Consider the following 8263-nt stretch of genomic DNA (forward strand, 5'->3'; position numbering starts at 1 on the left):
ACTTCCTAACTTGACTAAGTGAGGCTTAGGGCAAGGAGGAAGTGCTCCCTCCATTGTACATCTAGTTGATCTTCGTTCATCAAAGAGAAGTTGCTCTTCCTAGTGTTTGGTCTTCAAGTTTGGGTAAAGCTTGGTAGACACTTGGTTTGTTTCTCTATTTTACATTTCTGTTTAATAAAATCTTCATTGCTTATCTAAACTTGCTTCTCTGATCAATATTGCTATTGTCTTCTAATCTACTTGGTTGATCATTACTAAAAAGGAAGGTAAATTTTCATTAAAGAAAAAGTGCATAAACTTGGTTAAGATTTTAATCAAACCAATTCACCCCCCCCTCTTGGTTGTCTGTGGGACTTACAATTGGTATCAGAGCTTGGTCTCCTTGAGATTAAGCTCTAACGGCTTGGAGTAAAGATGACAACCAGTCATGCTATGTTTGTTGAGGGGCAATCTGTTACTAGGCCTCCCATGTTCAGTGGCTCTAACTATGTTAGCTGGAAAGAACGGATGATTATCTTTTTACAATCTATTGATATTGAACTATGGTTTATTGTGAGTGAAGGACCGCATGAAGCTAACTTTCTTGATGCAGATACAGGGCTGCTTCGGCCAAAAATGAGAGCTGAAATGAATGCTCAAGACAGGACTAATCTCACATTGAATGCCAAGGCCATGAATGTTCTTTATAGTGCCTTAGATTCAAATGAATCAATTAGAGTGAAAGGCTGTAAATCAGCCAAAGAAATGTGGGATAAGTTAAGAGAAATCCATGAGGGTGGTGACAATGTGAGAGAACAGAGAAAGGCCATCTTGGTCACAAAGTATGAATCTTTTAAGATTGAACCTCTTGAGGATATTGACAAAATATTTTGCAGGTTCACTGACTTGATCAAAGATCTCGAGGTGTTGGGCAAAGAGTACACCTTGGGAGAAAAGAACAGAAAAATTCTCAATGCATTGGGCAAAGAATGGGAAAATAAAGTGACTGCAATAGAGGAGGCTAAGGATTTAAGTTCTGTGCCTATTGAATCTATCATTAACTCACTAACCTCTTATGAGTTAAAACTGAAATCTAAAGTGTAGGAGGAAGAGGATGCTAGAGCAAAAAGAAATATTGCTCTAAAGATTACTCAAAGTGAAGATGATCCAGCTCACTTGGATGATGAAGATTCGGATGGTGATGATAATGATCTTGCTCTCATCACAAGAGGCTTCAAAAGAATCTTGAATAAAAGGAAGTTCAGAAAGGGAGGACCTAGCAATCAATTCCAAAATTATTCATCAAATGCAAGGAACAAAGGAAAACAAGAATTCAACAAGAAGCAAGTGGACAAATGCTATGAATGTGGACAGCCTGGACACTATGCAAACGAATGCCCCATGAAGAAAATGAAAGATGGAAAAACTGATCGAAAGCCAAGATTCAACAACTTCCAGATTACTTGGAATGAATGCAACTCTGAAGGGGAAGTTGAAGAAGAGGAAGAATCAGCTCAAATGGCCTTCATGGCTATAGGAGATAATGAGGTAACTTCCATACACTCTCAATCTGAAAGTGATGATGAAGAAGATGATGATCTTGAATCATTTGTTGAAAAACTGCATAATGCTTTGAAGGAATCTTATGATAAGAACAAGCAGCTAAAACAGAAAATTGCTTTTCTCATTCATGAAAATGCATGTCTCCTTCAACAAAATAAACAACTAAAAACTGACAATGAATGTCTTGTAAGAGCCGGATTTGATGTTCAGAATGAGCTTGATAGAAAGACAAATATTTGTAAATTGCTGAAGGAAAGACATGGTGATTTAAAAAGGAGAATGGACAAATTGGATGAGACGTTAAAAGCAAGAAAGCAGGAGTTTATCAAAAGGAACATGTCACCTACACATCCTACTATTTTTCAAAGAACATTTGCACACAACAAAAATGCACATGGTTTCACAACATATAGAAAAGGTGGATTAAGATATGTCAAACCAGTACATGTTAAGAACTCTTCCATTATGTGTGGTTTTTGTTGTCAAAGAGGGCATTTGAAAAGTGATTGCTATGTGAAAAGAAATCTGAACAAAGGGATGAAATGCATGTGGTTAGTTAGATATAATGCTAACTATTATGGACCCAAAAATTAAAATGGGTACCAAACACTTTCTCTTTTCAGGAAAAATGCTCACACAAGTCCAAATGGTTCATTGATAGCGGTTGTTCAAGGCATATGACCGGTGATCCCTCTTTGTTCATAAAGCTGAAATCAAGATCAAGTGGAAAAGTGACATTTGGTGATGATGTGAAAGCTAAAACAATTGGAATAGGTGATGTTGGTAAGGATGGTGAAACTTTTGTTCATAATGTGCTCTTAGTTGATAACTTGGGTTATAATTTGCTTAGTGTTAGTCAATTGTGTGATAAAGACTTGAATGTGTTGTTTAGAAAGCATGAATGCATTGTGCTTGATTCCAAATACAATGTTGTGTTCAAAGGTAAGAGGTTCAACGACATTTATATTGTGGTTCTTGATAAAATTGATTCTTCTAGCTTAACATGTCTTAAAGCTTCAAATGAAGATCCTTGGTTGTGGCATAGAAGACTTTGTCATTTTAACATGGAGTTACTAAAGGAAATTTCGAAAAAGGAGCTAGTTAGAGGCTTGCCAAAAATCAGTTTTGAAAAGGATAAAATATGTGATGCATGTCAATTTGGAAAGCAAACAAAAGTTTCTTTTAAACCAAAGAAGTGTGTATCTACTTCCAAACCTTTAGAACTCTTGCATCTTGACTTATTTGGCCCTACTCAAATCTCTAGCTTGGGTGGTAAGAAATACTGTTTTGTGATTGTAGATGATTATTCTAGATACACTTGGGTAATATTTCTTGCTCATAAGGATGATGCATTCAAGAATTTCACTTCATTGTTTGCTAAAGTGCAAAATATGCTTGGATTAAAAATTGTTAGAATTAGAAGTGATAATGGAACAGAATTCAAGTATTGTGGTTTTCCAGAATTTTGTGATCATAATGGCATAACTCATGAGTTTTCTATTGCAAGAACTCCACAACAAAATGGTGTTGTAGAAAGGAAAAACAGGACTCTCCAAGAGGCTGCTAGAACTATGTTAAATGAATGTAGGTTGCCTAAATATCTTTGGGCTGAAGCGGTAAACACTGCATGTTATGTGATGAATAGAATTCTCTTGAGACCTATCTTAAAGAAAACTCCTTATGAGCTGATTTTTGATAAGAAACCTACAGTTGGTTATTTCAAAGTATTTGGTTGTAAATGTTTTATTTTGAATCTAAAGGAACATCTTGGTAAGTTTGATAAAAAATCTGATGAAGGAATATTTTTGGGGTATTGTGAAAATAAAAGAGGATATAGAGTTTTTAATAGAAGGACTCTTGTGATTGAAGAAGCTATACATATAACATTTGATGAAACCAATGATGATAATTCCAAAAGTTCGTGTGAGGATGATGATGTAGGTGTTCAAGCAGGAATGGAAAAGCTGTCAATTGGAAATGAAGGAAGTTCTAAACCAGCAGCAACTGAAATGGAAAATGAAGTTCATAATGATCAAGAAGAGGAAGATGAAGACAAAAATGATGATCCACTCAAAGATCTTCCCAAGGCTTGGAAATTCAGCCAAAATCATCCAAAAGAGCTTATAATTGGTGATCCATCCGAGAAGGTAAACACTCGTTCCTCATCTAGAAAATTGATTGACAATTTTGCTTTAGTGTCTCTTTTTGAACCCAAAAATGTCAATGATGCTTTAAAGGATGAAAACTGGATTTTGGCAATGCAAGAGGAACTTAATCAATTTGAGAGGAATGAAGTTTGGACACTTGTTGATAGACCTCAAAATCAACCTATCATTGGCACAAAGTGGATTTTTAGAAATAAGTTAGATGATAAAGGTATTGTTGTAAGAAATAAAGCCAGATTAGTTGCTAAAGGATATGCACAAGAAGAAGGAATTGATTTTGATGAAACATTTGCTCCCGTAGCAAGATTAGAATCTATTAGAATGGTTCTTGCTTTTGCATGCTTTAAAGGCTTCAAATTGTTTCAAATGGATGTTAAAAGTGCCTTTTTAAATGGTTTTATTGATCAAGAAGTATATGTGGATCAACCCCCCGGTTTTGAAAATACAAAATTTCCAAGTCATGTGTTTAAACTATCTAAAGCTTTATATGGTCTAAAACAAGCTCCAAGAGCTTGGTATGAAAGACTAAGTGGTTTTTTGATTGAAAATGGTTTCAAAAGGGGTGTTGTGGACACCACACTTTTTACTAAGCAAGTGTTGAATGACCTTCTTATTGTGCAAATATATGTTGATGATATTATTTTCGGTGCTACTAATGAGTATCTATGCAAGGATTTTTCCACCACTATGCAAAGTGAATTTGAAATGAGTATGATGGGAGAATTAAATTTCTTCCTTGGACTTCAAATACATCAAGCTCTTGAGGGAATTTTTATAAATCAAGCAAAATATACCAAGGAATTGCTGAAAAGGTTTGGCATGGAGGACTCAAAGCAAGTTGGAACTCCAATGTGCACTTCTACAAAGCTTGACAAAGATGAAGAAGGTAATCATGTGGATGAAAAGCAATATAGAGGTATGATCGGAAGCCTACTCTATTTAACCGCAAGTAGACCTGATATTATGTTTGCTGTTTGCTTGTGTGCTAGATTTCAATCTTGTCCAAAAGAATCACATTTGAATGCTGTAAAAAGGATTTTTAGGTATTTGAAAGGTACATTAGACTATGGTCTTTGGTATGCTAGATCTAATGAGTTTGCACTATATGGTTATTCGGATGCTGATTTTGGAGGTTGTCGTGTGGATAGAAAGAGTACTAGTGGAACTTGTCATTTTCTTGGAAATTGTTTAGTCTCTTGGTTTAGCAAAAAGCAAAATGCAATATCTTTGTCTACAACCGAAGCGGAATATATTGCCGCTAGTGCATGTTGTGCTCAACTTTTATGGATGAAGCACACTTTGAATGATTTTGGATTGTTGTATGACTGCATGCCTGTATTTTGTGATAATACTAGTGCTATAAATTTGACCAAAAATCCTATTCATCATTCTAGGACAAAGCACATAGATATAAAGCATCACTTTATTCGTGATCTTGTTCAAAAAGGTGACATATGTGTAAATTATGTTTGTTCTAAAGATCAATTTGCTGATATTTTTACCAAAGCTCTGCCATTAGATCAGTTCATTCATCTAAGATCAAAATTAGGAATAATCGAAAAATCATCCTAAAATTTCTCAAAGTCTTCGGACGTCCGAAAGAAGATGAACGGACGTCCGATGATGTTCTTCAGCCATTTTCCAGAATTGCGCCTGTTCGGACGCAACTGTCGGACGCACAACTTCGTTCGGCCGTCCGACAGTGCAACGGCTCACTTTTTAAATTAACTTTCTCCCTCATTTGCTTCAAACTCTTCTTTTCTATTTCCTCTCGGACGAAAACCCTCTCATTTCTCACTCTCAAATTCATACCATTCTGAAGCTCTCATTCCCAAATTGACTCAAACAAAACTTTTCCTGATTGATTGCGATTCATTTCTCCTAATTATTTCATCGAATCGCAAAACATTTCGTAAATTCCCAAATTTCCCTCAAAACCCTACTTTCTCATAACTGCTCTGTCAAATCTTGTTCAAGGACTTTGTGTCCCAAAATTTCTGTGCGATTCACTTCCCTACTGCTGTGTGCATCATTTGCATCCCTCATTCCACACATTTCGCACAATGGTGAATCTAAGGGGAGGAAAAGTTACTGCCGGACGCAAGCATCCACTCAGGGATGAGGATGAGAGTCTTCCCACTGTCAAACGGACATCCAAACGCTTCAAAAGAGGAGCTATCAAGGGTCAAATGTCACGGCCTACACCACAACCCTCCTCTCAGCCTGAATCTGGACAGGGGACATCTTCTCAACCGCCTCCAAAATCAGCCCCTCCTCCTACATTCTTTGATGATGCTGCGAAAGACAAATACTCCTGGATATCCCAGAAGGGTGTCATCCCTCAAAGAACTGTAAACCCCTCTGAATTTCGCTCCATAGGTTTAGAATCCATTCTGAGTCTATTTGCTTTCCAGAAATGGTCACATCTTATTTCTATGCCAAATGTCTACTATCCTGATATGTTGCATCAATTTTTTGCCAATCTAAGGAAAGGTTCTGACCCAACTGAAATATTTTCCAGGGTTAATGGGGTAGACTTAATCATTGACTCTGAAATTGTGAACTCCATTTTAAATACTACCATTGAACGTTTATGCAAAGATAAGATTGCTAATTTCTTTTCTTATGAAGAGCTTCCTACTGCTGCAAATCATTTTGATGGGACAAAAATGTTAACCTATTTCAAAAGAAGTTTTTCCTCACCTGCTGATGCTAAATTGAATGATCTGACTCCTGTGAATTTAATTGCTTTTTCTATCATTTCAAACCTGCTTGTGCCCACTGATGGGCACAGAACTGATGCAAACAAAATGGAGTTGTACCTCTTTTATTGTTTTCAAGAAAAAATTCGTATTGATTTTGGTTTTGTCATGTGCAAGTTCTTACTTCGCTATGCCACTGATTCTCGCAGAAAATTATCTTATGGAAAGTTTCTTCAAAAGATTTTTGAGTTTAACAAAGTCCCTATTCTAGGTGTTTGTCCTAAAGAAGCATCTTCTTATGCCTTTACAAAAGGGTATTTTGAAAGGAAAAATCTTGTTTTCAAAGATAATCTGTGGGCTTATAAGGGTGCATCTTCTAGTGAACTTAGGTCTAAGACTGCACATGATCCTTCACCCATTTCACTCACTCCCATTCACCCTAGGAAGTCTGCCACTAAAGCATCTTCCTCTTCCAGTGATGAAGTAATTGAGCTCCTTCGTGAACTCAAACAGCATGTTCTTCTTCTAGAACATGGTCTAATGCTCACTATGTCCTCTGAGCAACAAACTGCCTTCCTAGACAAAAAGAACCTCCTGTTTCCCCCCCTGTTGTTGAGGAAGTTTCCCATGACAAAGAGTCACACCCCACTGATCCAAGTTCATCAATTCCGGATCCTGGTTCTTCAACCCCTGTGACTCCTCATGGCACCTCTACATCAGATAAAGGCAAGGCACCAGTTGAAGAGGCTGCTGAAGATGATGAAGAAACTGAAGAGGAGGATCTTGATCAATATCAGCTCTCTCGGAGGACACCTGGATCCACTTAGTTCATCATTTAGGACATTTGCATGTTGTTTGTCTCTTTTATGTTTTTGTAGTATTCAACAATGAATGTGTAATGTAATGGATATTTTAAGTTTCGTTTTAGATGTCTAAGTACTGTTTTGATGGATGTCTGAATATTTTGATGAATGATTGTCTATTCTGCTTATGTGAATGTAATGAATTTGTGGATTATCTATTCTGATTGATGGTCTAAGTTTTGATGTGTGAACTTGTCTAAATTTGTGAATTTGTGGATGTGGTGATGTGATTGGTTGCCCGTTTGTGATGACAAAAAGGGGGAGATGATTGATGATTGGTGATGTTGGCATGATTGATGATTGGTGATGTTAGGATATGTTGGATTGATTGTTTAAATTTGGATTGGCTGATATGCTTAATTGATTAACTCGGATGGGCAGCCTTGTGAGGGGGAGTTTTCCAAAATTTTCAAATTTTGTGATTCACTAAGACAGGGGGAGTTCTTGTCTATTTTGAAAGGGGGAGTTTTCATTGCAATCATAAAATTTCATTTCAAACCTTTGTTTTGTCATCATCAAAAAGGGGGAGAATGTTATTCTTGGTTTTGATGATCACAAAGTATTTTGAAATGTATCTAACCTTCTTCGATTATAAGTGTCTTTACATATCAAAGAATCAGGTATGAATAGGTCATGAAATGCATTTCAACCAAAAGAAGAAGCAAAAACAGGATACTCACGTCGGACGGCCGAAAGGAATCTGTCGGACGTCCGAAAGGATAAAGAGCATCAAGAAGGAAGCTCTGTCGGACGCTCGTGAGGAAGCATCGGACGTCCGGAAGGATCGGACGCTTGCCATCGGACGCTCATCAACCGCATCGGACGTCCGAAAAATTCCAAGCTGACTTGCCAACTCTCTGCCTACGATCGGACGCTGCGGTGTCGGACGATCAAGACGCATCGGACGTCCGAACGTCAACTTGGATGCCATCGGACGATTGGTTCGGACGATGATTTGATCGTCGGACGTCCGATGGCCCCAACGGCTAGT

The sequence above is a fragment of the Coffea eugenioides genome, chromosome 3 (assembly GCF_003713205.1).
Source record: "Coffea eugenioides isolate CCC68of chromosome 3, Ceug_1.0, whole genome shotgun sequence".
NCBI classification, from domain to species: domain Eukaryota; kingdom Viridiplantae; phylum Streptophyta; class Magnoliopsida; order Gentianales; family Rubiaceae; genus Coffea; species Coffea eugenioides.